We start from the raw sequence: 21,876 nt of genomic DNA, 5'->3' as shown, positions 1-21,876 counted from the left end.
GTGGGCATTTTACCCACTTCTAGCCAACAAAGTTTTAAAAAGAAAAAAATCCTCCAATTTTTAACTACACCTTTAAACCATAGATCCTGGTAAAACCATAGATCCTGGTATATATATATATATATGAATAAAGAAAATTATTTAATAAACAATTTCCAATTATAAAGGTCTTTAATAAAGGTCCAATTATACTTCTGCAAACTGATGGCTTCCTTTTAGTAAACTTTAATAAAGGCTGTAAACATGTTAGCTAAAAATTCAAAAAAAAAAAAAAAAGGAAAGAGCAAATCCTATGAATAAAAGAAAGTAGGCTGGGAGAGATAAGACAAATGACAATAGCAAAACAAAGCTATAACAAAACTGTCACAATCTTCCTTGATGTTACTTCTAAGGAAATAACAAAAGAGAATTACAAAAAGACAAATGGAGTAGAGAATATAAATCAATAAAAATAACAGAACAATCTTGAAATACAATATTGTATAGTATTGTATATTTTTTGTGTGCTAAAAGTGTGTTCATGGTAAACTCTCACTAGCAGATTGCTGTAGGTACCTATAATAAACATATTGAAACTACTGGATTCATTTCAGCATTCCCAAGAATTGACTTACTATAGCAACTACAGGAAACTAGCTAGAATGTTGTAAGATCACATTTGGGTATACCTTATATTAATGAAGATTTTTATTAATAAAGCAAATTCCAATATTCTGTATATTAGTTTACTGCATGCATTTTTAGTGACAGGCTATAGGCAATAATATATAGTCTTTAGATTAAAGATCCTAGTTTACATAGAATATCATGAGTGTAGTTAAGACATTAAACAGAATAACAGAATTAGAAAGAATCTTGTAGGTCTTCTAGTCCAACCCCTGATCAAGCAGGAGACCCTATACAATTCCACATTTTATTATACTTGTGTCATTTTAGCCAAATGTACCAAAATCTACTGTCACTGCAATCAGTCTTGCATATGACATGGATATAGCTAAGGCTGATAAGCTATTCTATACCTTCTGTACTTTCTGAAGGGAAACCATAATATACCAGTGACAGTAGAATACACATGTGACATGTAGCAGGGTGACATGATGTCAGGGTTCCAATATTTGAGGGACTGCCAGAAAGAAGAGAGGGTCAACCAGAGCTGGGATTCAGCTGATTCAGGGGAACCGGTTGTTACTATTTTGAGCAGTACGGAGAACTGCAGTATAATTGCACCACTGACTGGCATCACCTCTCCCTGCCTGCCCTGCCATAATCCTCCCATTTACTCCTTGTCTCACCTTGCCTGCCTTGGTCAATGGCTGGAGTCATTCCCGCAGCATAGCTGCTGCTGCTCTCTGGTTCTCTTGCTTGCCTCAACCACACGGCCCAGCCAATCTCTGCTCCTCAGCCAGCTGCCTCCCATGCAGCCCCTCTTCACCTAGCCTGAGAAGGTAAGGCCGACGGTGGGGGAGGGGACCTGCCACGCTCAGCCAAAGAGCTGCAAAAGGGACATGGCCCAAGAGAAAGCACCTGGTCTGGGCACACAGCACCCCTGCATGATGCTCTCCCCTGAGGTCTCCTGCTCATTCGCCCACCACAGGGTGAGCAGGTGGCATCCATACATGCATACCCAAAATGCAAGGCATGCTCCCCATGCATGCGCCCCCATGCCCCCCATGCCCCTCACTCCCATGCGTGCGCGGCAGAGACCTGAAGGCCAGCTGGCCAACAGGAGGTGCATGTGCATATGCAATGGAGCTGAGCTGGGGCAATGCTGCGTATGCCCACAGAGAAAGCTCTGCATGCCACTTGTGGCACATGTGACATAGGTTCACCACCACAGGTATAGGATTTTCTGCTTGAGCAGGGGATTGGACTAGAAGACCATCAAGGTCCATTCCAACTCTCTCTCTCTCTCTCTCTCTCTCTCTCTCTCTCTCTCTCTCTCTCTCTCTCTCTCTGTGTGTGTGTGTGTGTAGGTGACTAAGGCAATCATAGAATGGATTCCATTTGATAAAAAGCCTCCACAAAAGATACCTAAAAGAAGATGGATGGATGACATCAATATGTCTTTGGGCCCAATTGACAAAAGAAAGCTCAGGATCGTAAGGGTTGGAAACAATGGCTAAAATAATGGTAATATTGACTAAGCACAGTAGAAGATCTACCTTTAGTTATGCATCAGACAGTAATACATCAAATATAAAGGAACCTATCTTGGAGAGAGTTTGATGATTTTTTTTTTAAAAAAAAAACTTGTTTGCTTATTCTAAAACCGCACTGTATGTTTCATAACAAAACGTTTGCAATTTGCCCATTAATTAAATGAGTCTTTATCATTTTACATCTTGATAGATATTTGCTGTGGTATCATTTGATGAAAAAAGGATATTTAAATAAAGAAGTACCATTTTTATCCCAATCCTGCCTACTGAAATTGCAAATATAGGCTTTGGGTCACCCTATGATTTTAGTAAATGTTTTCAAATGAAGAGGGGAAAATGTCAAGGAAACTTCTATGACCACTTATTTAAAACTTTTCCCCTTGGCTCCTATGACAGCATCAACATAAGATGCCTAACTTTAGTAGGGCCTCAAAAGAATAATTAAAGTAGGGCTTGACCCAGCACTATTAACTGTGCTGGAAGGTTAATCTGTTCCTAAATTTGTTTCCAATTGTTTCACTGTTTCGTGCCAAATGTAGGGCACTGTGGTCCATCCAATCCTTCTGAGAAGCACATTTGGGAGTAGCTGCCAAAGACACGGTGTAAATATTTGAAAGATAGTTTCCCCAGAAGCTGTTGTAAAGTACCAGTTGCCTTATGAGGTTCTTCTTAACCCTCCAACCAAGATATGCAGTTAGGGGAACATGGAACAGAACTTTTTGATTTCAGCATCATGGTTGTGTTTATTTTTCATTTTAGATTATAATGCTCAATGCTTGGTTTTAGCATCCCATTTTGACTCGGTTCTAAAAGTTTTAGGTATGGCTGTGTGTGCAGAAACATGCACATTTGCTTTATAGCTCTTCACAGATAAACAATTGTTATTATTTATTTAGTCATATTTTTGGTGTAATGGTTAAGACACCAGGCTGGAACCAGGAAACCATGAGTTCTAACTTAGGCAGGTAGCCAGCTGACCTTGGGCAAGTCCTTCATTCTCAACTCTAGGAAGAAGGCAAGGGAAAAAGCACTTTCCAAAATCTTGTTAAGAAAATTCAGACACTTATCCAAACAGTTTTCAGGAGTCAGGAAACCAATGGAGAAACAGGGATTACCAGTTTACAAATGCTAGTTTTGCCTTTGGTTTATATTCATGTTTTTATTTTGTTTATATTCAAGCTTGTTTTTGAAGAAATGGGCAAATGTTATTCATTCACTATTTAACATTATGCTTTATATTCTAATAATTTTGGGGAAAATCCTTCATGGTGCTCCTTCTCTTGGTAGTCTGTAGTTAATTGTTGAGAAAGCTCTTCTGGAAATCATGGTTTATAGGTTTATTTGTTTTTCCTCTGCCATGGAAGTTGCTGGCAAATCATAAATTGGCCTTACTTTGATTGCCTGTCCCTATAGGAATTTATCTTCTCTGTGTAAATCTTCTATGAAAAAGCTGCTATTTTTCTCTGCATGCTTGTGGGTTCACAACTAGGACATAGTTGGTTTCACTGAGTAATTCATAGTTAGATAAAGAGATATTACATATTAAGTTTTATGGTTTATCCATAAGCCATAGTGACTGTATTCATGCAACATATTCCAATCTGCTGCCCATTCTTGTTCTTTTTATATTTTGTCAGCTAAATATAAAATAAAAAGGGTACTTATCTGCAGTCACTTATCATGTGGAAAATAACAAAAATTAACAAAAATTTAAACAGCATTTTATAGTCTCTTAACCAAAAAGTCTAAGCCATAAGAGCTGACTCAACTCACTGTGGTATCTGAATTCCAGATAATTATAATGATGATTTATATTGTATATAGTACTATATTGTACATAGTAGATATGATGAACATCACTAAAATATCTCCTCCTCCTTCTGGCGTAATTCCTGCCACCCATAGCTGATAAAAAAAATGTGGCTTTTCCATTTCATGACTGATTTTCATTACTATAACATTATTAATAGTGTTGTGATACCAGCTGACACTTTCTCTGCTTGGGTAACTATTTCTGATCTTTCAACATTTTGGTGGAGAATAGCAATATCATTTAGACTTATATACTGCTTCACAGTGCTTTTACAGCCCTCTCTAAGTGGTTTACCAAGTTAGCATATTGCCCACAACAATCTGGGTCCTGATCTTTTACTGATCTCAGAAGGATGAAAGGCTGAGTCAACCTTGAGCCTGGTGGGATTTGAACTGCCAAATGGCAGTCAGCAGAAGTAGCTTACAGTACTGCATTCTAATCACTGCACCACCGCAGTGACAATACTCATGCACTGGATCTTTTGACATATTTATTTTAATTTTTCATTTCTGTTGCAATATGAGATTATAAATTTGAATACAGAATATCTAAACTTATACATAAATATTTACCAACTAACTACTTACCAACTATCTATCATGAATGCAAACTGCAAACATGAATACAAACATGAATACAAGGACAGTTTTTCCCCGAATGCCATCACTCTGCTAAACAAATAATTCCCTCAACACTGTCCAACTATTTACAAAGTCTGCACTACTATTACTATTAATCTTCTCATCCTCTTCATCCTCTTCACCCATCCCCTCCCGCTTGTGACTGTATGACTGTAACTTTGTCGCTTGTATCCTTATGATTTATATTGACTGTTTCCTAGTATGATTTGATTGCTTATTGTACCCTATTATTAAGTGTTGTACCTTATGATTCTTGACTCTTGATGAATGTATCTTTTCTTTTATGTACACTGAGAGCATTTTCACCAAGACAAATTCCTTGTGTGTCCACTCACACTTGGCCAATAAAGAATTCTATTCTATTCTATTCTATTCTATTCTATTCTATTCTATTCTATTCTATTCTATTCTATTCTACTCTATTCTACTGTTAGGTTTATTTTGAAATTCCTTCTATAGTTATTGTACATATATTTCTACCATTACAGTCTTTACCAACCTTTGTTATATTCTAAATGTCTTTGGACTGGAATTCCTTCAATATCCACTCCTCTGGTTGGGAATTGTGAGGGTTAACCCAGCATTTCATGGGATCATCAGGTTGGGAAATACAACCTGAGAATGTACACTTTAGCAAAAGTTTGTTCAAAATTGTGATAAAAGGGAGAAACATGAATCATATACAAAAATAACAGCATGAAAACAACTGGTGGGGAGATATAAATCAACTTTTACCGAGATCAGTCAAAGATATCAATTATTCACAACTACAGCATTCCTGGAAAATGTATCAGACAGAACCTTGAGAGAACTTGCCTCATTCCACAAAACTTATTTGGAAATTATCTCTGTGTCTTTGTATCATTATTTTTCTTTTGTAGTGGTCCTTCCACATCTTTAGAAATCTTTATTAAGGTCATCTTTATTTGCACATCTCTGGGAAGGAATTTAAAACAGCCATAATGGAAATATTTCTATAAGACAATTTTTGAATTAATCATGTCTAGTGTATTTATTCATTCGCTTATAATCTTATCCACGTACATGATATTTTACTGAGTACATAAACAGAAAAACAAGTATGCAGATGAGAGTGAACAAGAGCAGCATGGACAGACAATTACCCTTATTGTCAAGCAACTAGTATTTCACCAGCGATGAAAGTTAGAAGAGAAAGAGAACAAAGTAAATAAAATAAGGAAGAAAAGGGAAAATTATATTTTGTAAATTCCATCAATAGAACAATATGGATTTGAACATTCTGGGCAATCATTAGTAGGCAGAAAACAGTTTTTGTTTAAAAAAAAATCTTCTGCCATCTTCTACTTATTCAGGTTTTCATAATTCAAATACAAAATATCTAATTTTATCATTATTTAAATATTGTCCACCTGTATAAATTGAGAGAAGGAAACTTATTATCTTTTATTTTAAAGTACCTCAGTTTATCATTCACTTTAGTACCAAATAAGCAAAATGCAAAAACATGCATATAGAATATTACTTTTATTTTAAATCAGATTGATGAGTTTGCTTTACAACATGAATGCTATAGCTTATGCTCAGTGCTAAGCACACTGAGACCTGAATCAGAGGCATTGCACAAATGCTTTTCCCAATACTTTTTCTGCAGCAGAGAAAACTGATCTTCCCTAAATCTACTTATCTTTTGGCTTTCTACCAAATATAAAAACGAACACCTGTGCAATAGCTAAGGATCTGTTTCAGAGCCCACACAGATTCATCTGCAGGGGACATCACTGGACTATTTTCTTTCCTTTGGGTGTAATGGAAGATAGCTTCATTAAAGGGAGCCTAAAACATAATTAAAGGAACAATATGTTTGTCCAGCTGACTACCCATCCTGTATTTTCATTATCTCTCTAGCAAGTGAGACTAAATTCTAATTTTCTTTTTTTCCCACACTTTACCACCCAACAATTCAGCAAAGTTTATATACTGTTAGTGCTCTTTTTCTTCAAGGCTAATGTAGCTTCTCTCCCCACCCCCTTCTGGCTTGTACGTTCTGATCCAAGGTCAGAAGCTTTGGGGAGGTTTTTTTAGAAACTCCAGCACAGGAAATAGGCAAAGTGGAACTTATCTCTAATGAAAAGGAAATGGTTAGTGATGTGTATGCTCCACTGGTCTAAAGAATGAGTATTCTGTTTCTCAAACCACTGGATGTGAGTTTAATCTATTTTGTGTATGAATTTCTAAACAATTTCATGTATATTGATTTACAGATGCATCCCATTGTGTTCAAAAACATTTATTTCCTGGTATCTGTGTTTCTGATTATAATTTTCAATTGCTATCTTAATTTGGAAATAAGCTGCCATGAATTTGATGGAATTTAAATAGATGTGTACATATCTTGAATGCCTGTTCTAAATGGTTATGGAGAAAAAGACTCTTCTTTAAACATGGAAAGACTCTAGAGATAAATCATATCTATTACTAAACTTCTGTAATGATTTTTAATACGAATGAGAGAGAAAGCAGATATTGTAAGATGCAGACACACAACTGCATTTAACATATTGTTTAGGCACAATTGAGTTAGCTGATATACTCTATTCCACCAGAAGAATTCTAGAAAGAAATACTTTGCTGTTCCCATGCTTAAACTAAATGCATACATCAATTATCTTAAATAGATCAAAGGAGTAATTGTCTTGCATTTTCCTTTATCATTAATTGGGAAGCCACTTCTTCAAAGCAACACGGGGAAAAGTGACTAATTCCCACCTCCCACAATGTCAAATTCCCACCATGAAATCAAAACCAAACTGATACACAATTCAGCTGCCAACAAGCTTAAGAAGAGCTGTCTTAAAATAAGCCAATTGTTGGTGGTCATGAAAAGCAATAAAAAACAAACATGAAAAGATTTTTAAATGATTGACCCCAATAATTCAAGGATCTTTTAAAGCACATCAATTTATCATTCACTTTACTACCAAATAAGCAAAAATATTTATTTTCATCTCAAACAGAATGCTGCCTTTGATACAGTGTATAATAATTGCAAGTTATCATCGTTCATTTCTTAGGGCCATAGACTACATTGGATGCTTGTTAGCTTTCTGGCCTATAAATTCTCTTGGCCACTGGCCATCTGGCTTTATTCAAGATTTTCAAAGGTTAACTTGGAGGATTCAATAATGGTGGATTTTTGCTGTGATGTCAAACTAGAAAGAGGCCCTGGTGTACAATGACTTCCCAAGATGACTTCTCTTGAACCAGTTATAGCAATAGCAATAGCACTTAGACTTATATACCACTTCACAGTGCTTTACAGCCATCCCTAAGTGGTTTACAGAATCAGCATATTGCCCACAACAATCTGGGTCCTCATTTTATCCACCTCAGAAGGATGGAAGGCCTCCTGAAATTTGAACTGCCAAATTGCAGACAATCGGCAAACAGCAGTAGTAGCCTGCAATACTGCACTCTAACCACTGTGCCACCACAGTTCATGTTATGTATGTTAACCAATACTTTCTCACAAATACCTGATCTAAAGGCAAGGAACTTGAGGTGTCTGTGCAGCAAAATGGTATGTTCATGGATAAGCCTGGTTATTTTCAGTCTTTTCCATTTGGATTCATGATTGATTTTAGGACAGAATTAGCCTTAGTTACTCTGATTTATTACTTGCAGAAAAAGACCGTTGAACCTTCTTAGCAGTTTTTGATATTCTTGACCAGAGAATTCTTCTGGCCAATTTTCATAAGTGAAAGGCACTTTGCTAAAGTATTTGTATTCATACTTGCACAGATGAAGTTCAGAAGTAATATTCGCAGAAATATTGGCTTGAGGGCAGTATATTGTCTCCATTCTACTTAACAGCTATATGACTATGTTTTAAATTATTGGCCCCAATAATTTAAGGATCTTTCAAAGCACATCAATGTATCACTCACTTTAGTACCAAATAAGCAAAAACATTTGTTTTCATGAAAAATAGAATGCTGCCTTTGATACAACACATAACAATTGCAAGGTATCGTTTTTCGTTTCTTAGGACCATAGACTACAGTCCTGTCACATTCACAAAAAAACACTACATTGTTTCATCTTTTAGTTACTGGTTTTGTGGCTGTGTTGTCTGGAATTTCTCCTCATTAAAACTCCCTGAAATATCTTTGGTGACATCTTTTAGGCATCTTTAAATACTTTGTCTCTATCAAGGTTTTCCATGAATAAATGCTGCAGTTAAATAGTTGTTTTCATTTTGTTTTTCCTGGTCTTTATCTCCCATACCTTACCCCAGTGATGGCTAACCTTTTCAGCTTGGTGTGTCGAAAATCGGGAAAAAGTGTAGCCTTCCTCAGGTCGTGTGTCACTTCAAGAAATATCAATAATTTGGTTTATGACGGACTGGGCTGGGCTGATCACACAGGGCTGTGAAACTCGTCTCCCTGGTCTCAGGGATGCAGGTGCAGGATGTGGGGATCGGAAGGCCACCTTACAGGGCTGTGAACCTCATGGATCTCCTTTCCTCCTGTAGCGTTCCTGAGGTAATGAAACTGACAAACCTCAGTTTATGGCGGTTAAAACTAGTTCTCAAAACAGTTTTTGTTTAAAAAAAAAAAATCTTCCACCATCTTCTACTTATTCAGGTTTTCATAATTCAAATACAAAATATCTAATTTTATCATTATTTAAATATTGTCCACCTTGTATAAATTGAGAGAAGGAAACTTATTATCTTTTATTTTAAAGCACCTCAGTTTATCATTCACTTTAGTACCAAATAAGCAAAATGCAAAAACATGCATATAGAATGTTACTTTTATTTTAAATCAGATTGATGAGTTTGCTTTACAACATGAATGCAATAGCTTATGCTCAGTGCTAAGCACACTGAGACCTGAATCAGAGGCATTGCACAAATGCTTTCCCAATACTTTTCTGCAGCAGAAAACTGATCTTCCTAAATCTACTTATCTTTTGGCTTTCTACCAAATATAAAAATGAACACCTGTGCAATAGCTAAGGATCTGTTTCAGAGCCCACACAGATTCATCTGCAGGGGACATCACTGGACTATTTTCTTTCCTTTGGGTGTAATGGAAGATAGCTTCATTAAAGGGAGCCTAAAACATAATTAAAGGAACAATATGTTTGTCCAGCTGACTACCCATCCTGTATTTTCATTATCTCTCTAGCAAGTGAGACTAAATTCTAATTTTCTTTTTTTCCCACACTTTACCACCTAACAATTTATTTATTTATTTATTTATTTATTTTATTTTATTTATTTATTTATTTATTTGATTTGCCAATTGTTTACAAGATAATAAGTATAAGCGTATACATAGTTGTGAATACATGAAATGGGTACATATAAGAAAAATAAAAGAATAAGAGAAACAATAGGACAGGGACGGTAGGCACGTTGGTGCGCTTATGCACGCCCCCTACAGACCTCTTAGGAAGGGGGTGAGGTCAATAGTAGACAGTCTAAGGTTAAAGTTTTTGGGGTTTGGGGAAGAGACTACAGAGTCGGGTAGAGTATTCCAGACGTTGACCACTCTGTTGCTGAAGTCGTATTTCCTGCAATCAAGTTTGGTGCGGTTTACTTTGAGTTTGTATCTATTGTGTGCTCTTGTGTTGTTATGGTTGAAGCTGAAGTATTCATTGACAGGTAGGACATTGCAATGTATGACTTTATATACCATGCTTAAGTCAGACCGAAGACGGCGTAATTCAAGGTTTTCTAGTTCTAGAATTTCAAGTCTGGTGGCATAAGGTATTCTACAACGAGTAGAAGAGTGGAGAACTCTCCTTGTGAAATATTTCTGGACTTTCTCAATTGTGCTAATATCAGATACGTAATGAGGGTTCCAGACTGATGAACTGTATTCAAGTATTGGTCTAGCAAATGTTTTGTATGCTCTGGTTAGTAGTGTGATATTACCAGAGAAAAAGCTACGTAGGATTAGGTTAACAACTCTTAATGCCTTTTGGCTATGTAGTTGCAGTGGGCTCTAGCACTTAGATCATTAGAGGTGAGTATTCCAAGGTCCTTTACAGAGCTTGGGTCATCAACAAGATCTTGACTATTCAGCTTGTATTTTATTTTCTGATTTTTTTTGCCAATATGTAAGGCAGAGCATTTATTTGTTGAGATTTGAAGTTGCCATTTGTTTGACCATTCAGATACATAGTCGAGATCTTTTTGAAGGGTAGCAGTATTGTCTGTGGTATTGAACAGCTTTACATCATCAGCGAAAAGAACGCAATTGCTCTTAATATGATCGCAGAGGTCATTTATGTAGAGTATGAAGAGAGTTGGTCCTAGAACACTGCCCTGGGGGACACCGCTATTGACAGGTACTGGATTTGATAGGATGCTCCCGATTTTGACCATTTGTTGTCTGTTTGACAGGAATGCTTCTATCCAGTTATTCAGTTGTCCAGAGATACCATAGGATTTTATTTTTAGGAGTAGTTTGTCGTGTACCACTGAATCAAAGGCTTTACAGAAGTCTATGTAGATTGCGTCTATTGCTTTGCCCTGGTCGAGTTGTGTCATCCATATGTTTTTGCAGTGTAAGAGTTGCAGATTACAGGATAGTTTTTTCTGAAACCAAATTGTTTATTGGAGAGTAGGTTGTTTGTCTCTAAGTGGAGGATAATGGATTGGTTAATAATTGATTCCATGACTTTACAGGTGACGCAGCATAAGGAGATTGGCCTGTAATTTTCAACTAGGCTTGGGTCTCCCTTTTTGAAGATGGGGATGACTGTGGCTTGTGACCATAGGTTAGGCAAGGAGCTGGTTCTGAAAGATTTTTCAAAGATTATGCTTAGAGGTTTGGCTATGGCAGTGGATAGCTTTCTTAAGAAGTAGGCACATATTCCATCCGGTCCAATAGATAGAGATGGTTTTAGATTGCGTAGTGATTTTTCAACATTGTCTTCTGTGAAATCGATATGTATTAGATCATTGTTGTTATCTGTGGTACGGCTAGGAAATACTGGGCATGATCCATTGCTGTTTACAAATACTGAGCCGAAGAATGTGTTAAAGATGTTGGATTTAATGGTGTCGTCAGTTGCAGTCTTTACCATCAGGTCCTATCAAGGGAGGGATGGACCTTGAGTCTTTTAGTTTGTTGTTTACAAAATTGTAAAAAGCACGGGTGGAATTGGTGCTTAGAAGGTTTTTCCTCTTGTTTAATGTGATAATTGGTGCATTCGGTCTTTATCTGGTGGCATAAATTTTTGTATCGGTTTTTGAAATTGGCAACGTGACCAGATTTGTTTTTCCGCCAGAGTGATCTCTTTTTGGATTGAAGTTTCCTTATTGATATGGGTAATCTGCTTTTTGTTTTGTTTTGGGAGTTGTTGTTGGTACATATAGTTTGATGACTCTTTTGACTTCAAGTAAAAATATGTTGTAATGGTCTTCAACAGTATTGCATCCAGTGAATAGAGATTGCCAATCCAGGGATGAGAGATCGTTGTCTATAAGATCATAGTTGCCTTTTTTGAAGTTACAATTGGGGATTACATCATAGTGGTGATTTTTGTGTGGACGTATGTTGAGACAAAAGTCAATCATATTGTGGTCACTACTGGAAAAGGGTTCTTTAGTTTGTATTCCGTAAATTAAATTCAAACTATTGCAGAAGATGAGATCAAGGCAGTTGTTTAGTCTAGTGTTGTTGGTTACTAGTTGTTCCAGTCCCAGATTTGTAATAGCATTATAGAAGGTTGTGTGTATGATTTTAGTTGTACAGTCATTTAGGGTCCAGTCAATATGAGGTAGATTGAAATCACCAAGAAGGATAAAAGGGTATGGGCAGGATGCAGCCCATGTTAGTAATGTATTTAGCTTGTTTACATGTTCGATGTCATAATCAGGTGCTCTGTAACATAGTAAGAATCGAATTGTGATATTTAAGGATAGTTCACAGATGATGGTTTCAGGAAGGGCAAGCTCCTGGGTAACTTGGATATTTTTTAGATGTAAGGATTTTTTATAGAATATAGCAACACCACCTCCTCGACGATTTTCACGATCTGATCGGTAAACATGATAGTCTCTTACTGTGGTAATGGAGTCACGGAGAGATGCATTGAGCCATGTTTCACAGACAAATATAATGTCGAAGTTAGCCATATTTAGGAGGATGAGAAATTCAGGTATTTTATTCAGCAAAGTTTATATACTGTTAGTGCTCTTTTTCTTCAAGGCTAATGTAGCTTCTCTCCCCACCCCCTTCTGGCTTGTACGTTCTGATCCAAGGTCAGAGGTTTTTTTAGAAACTCCAGCACAGGAAATAGGCAAAGTGGAACTTATCTCTAATGAAAAGGAAATGGTTAGTGATATGTATGCTCCACTGGTCTAAAGAATGAGTATTCTGTTTCTCAAACCACTGGATGTGAGTTTAATCTATTTTGTGTATGAATTTCTAAACAATTTCATGTATATTGATTTACAGATGCATCCCATTGTGTTCAAAAACATTTATTTCCTGGTATCTGTGTTTCTGATTATAATTTTCAATTGCTATCTTAATTTGGAAATAAGCTGCCATGAATTTGATGGAATTTAAATAGATGTGTACATATCTTGAATGCCTGTTCTAAATGGTTATGGAGGAAAAGACTCTTCTTTAAACATGGAAAGACTCTAGAGATAAATCATATCTATTACTAAACTTCTGTAATGATCTTTAATACGAATGAGAGAGAAAGCAGATATTGTAAGATGCAGACACACAACTGCATTTAACATATTGTTTAGGCACAATTGAGTTAGCTGATATACTCTATTCCACCAGAAGAATTCTAGAAAGAAATACTTTGCTGTTCCCATGCTTAAACTAAATGCATACATCAATTATCTTAAATAGATCGAAGGAGTAATTGTCTTGCATTTTCCTTTATCATTAATTGGGAAGCCACTTCTTCAAAGCAACACGGGGAAAAGTGACTAATTCCCACCTCCCACAATGTCAAATTCCCACCATGAAATCAAAACCAAACTGATACACAATTCAGCTGCCAACAAGCTTAAGAAGAGCTGTCTTAAAATAAGCCAATTGTTGGTGGTCATGAAAAGCAATAAAAAACAAACATGAAAAGATTTTTAAATTATTGACCCCAATAATTCAAGGATCTTTTAAAGCACATCAATTTATCATTCACTTTACTACCAAATAAGCAAAAATATTTATTTTCATCTCAAACAGAATGCTGCCTTTGATACAGTGTATAATAATTGCAAGTTATCATCGTTCATTTCTTAGGGCCATAGACTACAGTGGATGCTTGTTAGCTTTCTGGCCTATAAATTCTCTTGGCCACTGGCCATCTGGCTTTATTCAAGATTTTCAAAGGTTAACTTGGAGGATTCAATAATGGTGGATTTTTGCTGTGATGTCAAACTAGAAAGAGGCCCTGGTCTACAATGACTTCCCAAGATGACTTCTCTTGAACCAGTTATAGCAATAGCAATAGCACTTAGACTTATATACCACTTCACAGTGCTTTACAGCCCTCCCTAAGTGGTTTACAGAATCAGCATATTGCCCCCAACAATCTGGGTCCTCATTTTATCCACCTCAGAAGGATGGAAGGCCTCCTGAAATTTGAACTGCCAAATTGCAGACAATCGGCAAACAGCAGTAGTAGCCTACAATACTGCACTCTAACCACTGTGCCACCACAGTTCATGTTATGTATGTTAACCAATACTTTCTCACAAATACCTGATCTAAAGGCAAGGAACTTGAGGTGTCTGTGCAGCAAAATGGTATGTTCATGGATAAGCCTGGTTATTTTCAGTCTTTTCCATTTGGATTCATGATTAATTTTAGGACAGAATTAGTCTTAGTTACTCTGATTTATTACTTGCAGAAAAAGACCATTGAACTTTCTTAGCAGTTTTTGATATCCTTGACCAGAGAATTCTTCTGGCCAATTTTCATAAGTGAAAGGCACTTTGCTAAAGTATTTGTATTCATACTTGCACAGATGAAGTTCAGAAGTAATATTCGCAGTTGAACCCTCACAAATGGCTTGAGGGCAGTATATTGTCTCCATTCTACTTAACAGCTATATGACTATGTTTTAAATTATTGGCCCCAATAATTTAAGGATCTTTCAAAGCACATCAATGTATCACTCACTTTAGTACCAAATAAGCAAAAACATTTGTTTTCATGAAAAATAGAATGCTGCCTTTGATACAACACATAACAATTGCAAGGTATCGTTTTTCATTTCTTAGGACCATAGACTACAGTCCTGTCACATTCACAAAAAAACACTACATTGTTTCATCTTTTAGATACTGGTTTTGTGGCTGTATTGTCTGGAATTGCTCCTCATTAAAACTCCCTGAAATATCTTTGGTGACATCTTTTAGGCATCTTTAAATACTTTGTCTCTATCAAGGTTTTCCATGAATAAATGCTGCAGTTAAATAGTTGTTTTCATTTTGTTTTTCCTGTTCTTTATCTCCCATACCTTACCCCAGTGATGGCTAACCTTTTCAGCTTGGTGTGTCGAAAATCGGGAAAAAGTGTAGCCTTCCTCGGGTCGTGTGTCACTTCAAGAAATATCAATAATTTGGTTTATGACGGACTGGGCTGGGCTGATCACACAGGGCTGTGAAACTCGTCTCCTGGTCTCAGGGATGCAGGTGCAGGATGTGGGGATCGGAAGGCCACCTTACAGGGCTGTGAACCTCATGGATCTCCTTTCCTCCTGTAGCGTACCTGAGGTAATGAAACTGACAAACCTCAGTTTATGGCGGTTAAAACTAGTTCTCTGCTGCAAAGATCTTGCGGCAGCGGTGACACCACGCCTCCACACAACAAGCAGGGAGCAGGGATTGGAGCAGAGCACAGGCAGCCTCTAAATGTGCAGGTTTTCCCCCACACCAACAGGCGTGTCAGTCAAAGTGCCTCGGCGTGTCACGAGTGACATGCGTGTCATAGGTTAGCCATCACTGCCTTACCCCATTTAAATAGTATATTTTATGTAGCTCTGACTTCATACATTTGATTATTAATAATTTCTGTTATTCATTATTAATAATAGAAAACAATGTTTTCTATTTTTATTGTAAAATGCTTCAAGATGAAATGGAATGGAATGGGAAATGGTATAGAAACATAAAAAACAATAGGAGAAATGGGGAAGCAAAAGCAAGAGGAAATAAAACAAATAAAAAACAAGGGAAAAGTGTGTTTGTAGACAGCTGTGGTTGTGGGATCCCTGATGCTGTTGTTGGTTGGTGATCTTCTTACAGACATTTCGTTTACCAACTAGCTGCTTACCTGGTTGGGAAATGAAACATCTGAAAGAAAACAACCAAGCTTAAAGAGCACTAGGAACCCTACAGTTTAACCCTGAGCTACAAATATTTTCTTCTGTTGGTACTCTACTTTAGAAAGAGAACAACTAATTATGAATAAATACAGTGAAATGTATCAGGGATAAAAAATATGAACCGAACTCAGCATCTTCTCTCCCCCAAATCAGGGGTGGGATTCAAATTTTTTAACAACTGGTTCTGTGGGCATGGCTAAGTTGGTGGGCATGGTTTGGTGGTCATGTGACTGGGTGGACATGGCTTGGTGGTTATGTTATTGGCTGGGCGTGGCCAACTCAATATCACTCACATCGAGGCATGCATCTCTTCGCCTGGCCTCTCATGACTGTGGGGATGCTGCAAAAGTCGTAAGTGTGAAAAATGGTCATAAGTCACTTTTTTCAATGCCACTGTAACTTTGAATGGTCACTCCACACAAGCAAAGTACTAGCAAAGAGGGGGAAAAAACTCCAGAGAAGTTCCTGAGACAGGAAGTCTAGTCCTGCCAAGAATGTAATAAGGATTAACAGAGAGGCAGTTGCTGTAAGCAACACCAGAATGTTTCCTTCCTTCTTTCCTTACAGGATTAGGTCAATAATTTCTTCTAACAAATGGTTCTCCAAACTGCTTAGAATGTTAACAACCTGTTCTAGCGAATAGGTGCGAACTGGTAGAATCCCACCCCTGCCCCAAATGTTGTAGCTTTTCTATTAAGAACTTTTAAAAGAATAACAGAGTTGAAAGGGATTTTTGAGGCCTTCTTGTCCAACCCCGGCTCAGATATAAAACCCATTGCAGACAAATGGTTGTCCAATCACAACTTCTGGAGGCAAGTCTTCCATTAATTAATTGTTCTAACTATCAGGAAATGTATCCTTAGTTCTAGGTTGTTTCTCTCCTTGATTACTTTCCATCCATTGCTTCTTGTCCTGTCCTCAGGTGCTTTGGAAAATAGCTTGACTCCTTCTTTATGGCAATCCCTTAGATATTGAAACACTGTTATCATGTCATCCCTAGTCCTTCTTTTCATTAATTTAGACATACCCAATTCCAGCAACTGTTCTTTATATGCTTTAGTCTCCAGTCCCCTAATAATCTTTGTTGCTCTTCTCTGTACTCTTTCTAGAATCTCAACACCTTGTTAACATAATGGCAATCAAAACTGGATGCAATATTTCAAAAGTGGTCTTACCAAGGAATTATAGAGTGGTATTAACACTTCATGTAATCTTGATTCTATCTCTCTGTTTTTCTTCATTCTGGTCTAATTAACTAACTTTGCTAATTTTTTCACTTTTGACATCACTATTTTAATTCTAAGTTGCTTTGAGCCTGGTTTCATAGCTCTAAAATTTACTCCTTTTTGCCCTATACACTGCAATTACAGCACTAGCAGTGGTGGGATTCTACTGGTTCCCTCCAGTTCTATAGAACCGGATGTTATGATTCTGCTCAGTTCAAAGAACTGGCAAATCATGCCCCTGGCTGGCCCCGCCCCTTCCCCTCCCAGCCACTTGCCTTTGATGAGGCTGAGGATATGTTGCTGGAGCTGCCCGGCTTTAAGCCTGGAGCAAGAATCCCTTTCTCTTCTCCCATTTGGAAGATATTGAGTTTTGCTGTTGCTGACGACATCCTCCATGCTTCCTAAATGAGGTAGATCGAGTGGCTGGTGTGTGCGCATGTGAAATTAAGCCTCCTTCCTATAAAATCCATTCAGGAAACAAAGGAGCAGATATGGTTTAATTCTGCTTCAGCGCAGATTGCTGGGAGAGAAAGTCGTTTAAAAGTATTGTTTAATTGACCAATTCATTGGCTTCCCCTCACTTCTTGTAGCACAGAATAGCAGCTTGCCTTTTAAAATCCAGCACTGAAGCCCAAGTGTGCTGGATTTCAAAATAAAAGCCAAGGAGCTCAGTGCTACAAGGAGAAGTTCCAGGAAACATTGTTGGAGCTGAATCAGGCTTTAAAGCAGGGGTGTCCAACCTTTCACCTTCCCTGGGCCACATTAGAAGATGAAAATTTGGTTTGGGCCTCACATATAATAAATTATTATAAAATAATTATATTATAAAATTATATAATAAATTATAAATTATTTTTATTATTTATTATTAATTATTTATTAAAAATTATTTATTTTTTATTAATTTTCTGGCCAAATTTTGCAGGGGGAGGGGGAAGAAAGCTCGCCCGCCTCGCGCCTACCTCTCCTCCTGCAAATGGCCTGGCTGGATGCAGCAGGACTGGAAGGCGAGGACCGGGAGGCTCGGTGCAGCAGCGGCGGCGGGGGCAGAAGCGGCGGTGGCGGTGGGGGCAGAAGCGGCGGCGGCGGGGCAGAAGCGGCGGTGGCGGGGGCAGAAGCGGCGGCGGCAGAGCGGCAGCGGGGGCAGAAGCTGCGGCGGGGGGGGCAGAAGCGGCGGTGTTGGCGGGGGCAGAAGCAGCGGCGGCGACGGCGGGGGCAGAAGCAGCAAAGGCGGCACCCGCCTTTTCTGTTGCTGCTTGGTGTGGCGCTCGCCTCGCCCCACCTTGCGCCTGCCTCTCTTCCTCCTCCTCGCTGGCTCTTGCCAGAAGGTTGGGGTGGGCACTGGGCCGCATTACGAGGCGACCTGGGCTGCATGCGGCCCATGGGCGCGGGTTGGACAAGCCTGCTTTTAAAGCATTTTAAAGTATCCTGGAGCCAGTATCCCTTGTGTGTGGGCGGGGGGACTTAAATATCTAAAAAGTGTCCTTGTGATGAAGGGGCAGTTTATATTACATTTTATAGATTAATCCACCAGTAGAAAATAGGTAACTTCCATTTGAGGTCAATCCATGCGTTTAGTGAGGAGGAGGAGGAGGAGGAGGAGGAGTAGGAGGCAATATTAAATCAGAGCCTTGGTACAAGGGGCCTTGGTACAAGTAGAAGTGCTTTGATGGTTCTGTTCAAGCAGAGGCAGGAGTATGGTAAGTATGGAATCTTACTAAATCAATTCATACAGAGATACAATGCTTAGTATCTTTAAAGTTGGTAATTCTTTCATGTTACTGACTTGGGAGTAATCAAATGATCAGGTGTCATGCTGCCTGGGGAATTCTGGGAATTGAAGTCCACATGTCTTTTTTTAATATAAATTTTATTTGGGTTTTCACAAAACATAATACAAATAAAACATCTTTTTTTGAGAATAGCATGGTCCCGGGTTATCACTTCTCCATACAGACACAAACTCAATTTCATATTCGTCTTCTATCTCATATCTTATTACTATTTTAACATTTTCTCTGTAATTTTCCCCTCCCTTAGTTTTCTCAATTTTGTTTTTAATTATCTCATACCTATCTAAATTCAATTATATATCTTTTTTTAAGTTTCAATGTATTTCTAATCATTATATTTATACTTTTGTCTGTCCTGTTTCAATTTCATATTTTCTTTTCTCATTAAACAATATTTTCCCCTGTAGTTACTGATTGGAGTATGACACATTTGTATCTTTTAATTTTGTCCATTCAACTCTTATTTAAACTTCAATTTATGCCTTTACAATTATAACATTTTATATAACACATAACTTCCAATCAAATTCTGCCTGGTATATTCTTAAAATACACACTATGTTCTTAAAGAGAAAATATATATATAACAATAGTAAATAAAACACTTATTCTATTCCAATTCAGCTCTATCATTAATGTTAGTTACAATCTTTAACATCTTTAACATTTCAATTTTCAATTGAATATCATACTTCCTTAGGAACACTTATAATATTTCCATATTTTTTTTCATATTTCTTTCATATTTCTCTTCACTTAAATTTTTATAAATCATTAATAATAATTAAAATGTTCCCATCCTTTCCTAATTTCATTCTCTCATTCTCTTTATTTCATTTATTTATTAGCAAGCATTCCATTACATTACAATTAGTATTTTATCTATCATTTTAATCACACTTGTTTCATATTTTCTAAGTTATCTCTATGTCGTCTAAATAGGCTTCTACCTTTTATCCTTGTACATTTTCCCTGTTTCTCTATATCTTGTTTCTGTCCTTTATAACTTCTCTTCCTTTCCTTCTTCCCCCTCTTCTCCCTCCCCTTTTTGACCCCTTGTCTCTCTAATTCTAATTCTCTCCTGTAATCCTCTCTTCTGTTTCTTCCTAATATTGTAATTACTTTTCAAACTATTCTTTTTTTTTGGTTGTTTTTCAAATCTTAAGCTTTTCTCTCTCTTTCACCCCTTTCCTTTTTTTCCCCACATAAAATTACTTGGTCATTAAAGATGGCTTCTTCTTTGTCCTGCCCTTCTTGTTCTACAGGCATTTCTTGTTGTTTCTCATAGTTCCAGATCTCCATTTCTAAAAATTGAAATACGAAGAAAAAAGAACCTCTTCCTTCTCGTGCATCTTCTTTCTGTTTTTTAAGTTCCATTTTCAATTCTTCCAAGAGTGATACCATTTTAAAAACTTTTAAACAACCACCCAATTGATTTTAGTCCTTTTGATCCAATAACCAAAAATCCAAAAATCACCAAGTAATCCAAATAATCCAAAGCTGTTTCTTCTTGCTTCTTTTTTCCGCTTTCTCTTCCTGGGTTCTATTATCTTGTTACAAAGTTTCAGTTAGAATTTATCTTTTAGGAATCTTGTTGAAGTTTCGTTGTAAATTCCTTTTACTTCCAGGCAGTCTCCTCCATTTTTCCAGATCCCGCCCTTTTATTTTTTCCTTTTCCCTCCTTTCCTTCTTTTAAAGGTTTTTAAATATCCAAAAGTCTTTGTTATCCCTTTGACATTTTATTTTCAGCTTGAATGCCTATTGATGTCAAAGTGGATTTTTGTCATTTCCCACTTAAATCTCTTAGCTGTCAATATGAGGAAGGAAAGTAAAAAAAAAAAAGCCAAATCCTTTCCCTTCCCTCTCTCCTTCACCACTTCAAAATCTTCTTTGGGAACAATGTTATTCTTTATAGTTCAAATTCCAGGGTACCTTATGTTATTGATTCTTCAGTTCAGCCTCGTCAGCTAAAACTTTCTCTTCTTATCTTCCTCCTGCACATTCTTTTCTGGTCAAGTTCTTCTTTGAGGTGGCCATTTCTGACCACCGCTGCAACCACCTTCGGGAAAGGGAGTAATGGCCAGCTGGGGAGGAGAGATGCGGCTCTCATTGACCCTGCTGATGATTTCCCCCCTCTTCACAACCTCTACGGGGTGGCTTTGCCCTGAATCCAGCCAGCTCGGCGGTGAGCACGGATCAAAACCACGTACTATTGCGGATTTCAGTCTGTCACCGAAGAAACTCAAACCGGAAGTCAAAATCCACATGTCTTAAAGTTGCTAAGCTTGAAAACATTAGAAGTACAACTTCTTGTGAGCCTGGGTTATTATCCTGCATTTTGGGAATAAGGAAATTATCCTATGTGCTTGGTGCAAAGATGCAGCTGAAATGCTAATTGGTTAAAGGTTAAAGCCACAAATAGAGATAGTCTTTGACTTACAACTATTTGTTTAGCCTACATTTAAAGTTACAACAGCACTGAAAAAAAGTGACTTATATTCCTCCCCAAGGGACAGACAGAGAGAGACAGAGAGAAAGGGGGGGGGAGAGAGAGAGACAAGACACAGAGAGAGAAAGAGAGAAAGAAAGAGGGAGAGGGGGAAAGAGAGAGACAAGAGACACATACAGAGAGAAAGAAAGAGAGGGAGGGAGGGAAAGAGAGAGGAGACAGAGAGAGAGAGAGAGACAGGGAAAGAGAGACAGAGAGATGAGAGAGAGAAAGAGAGAAAGAAAGAAAAAGGGAGAAAGAAAAAAAGATGAGAAAGAGGGAGAAAGAGAGAGAGAGAGAGATACCTGTTCAAAAGAAAATAGAAAAATGGCTCTTTGAGTGTTTAAGGTTGCAGACTCCTGGGTTAGGCAAACACCATGGTCATTAAGTGAACCTTG

The sequence above is a fragment of the Notechis scutatus genome, chromosome 2 (genome assembly GCF_049901735.1).
Source record: "Notechis scutatus isolate UNSWTSFEM ecotype Mainland chromosome 2, rNotScu1.2, whole genome shotgun sequence".
Classification (NCBI taxonomy): domain Eukaryota; kingdom Metazoa; phylum Chordata; class Lepidosauria; order Squamata; family Elapidae; genus Notechis; species Notechis scutatus.
Note: the sequence above shows the minus strand (reverse complement) of the source record.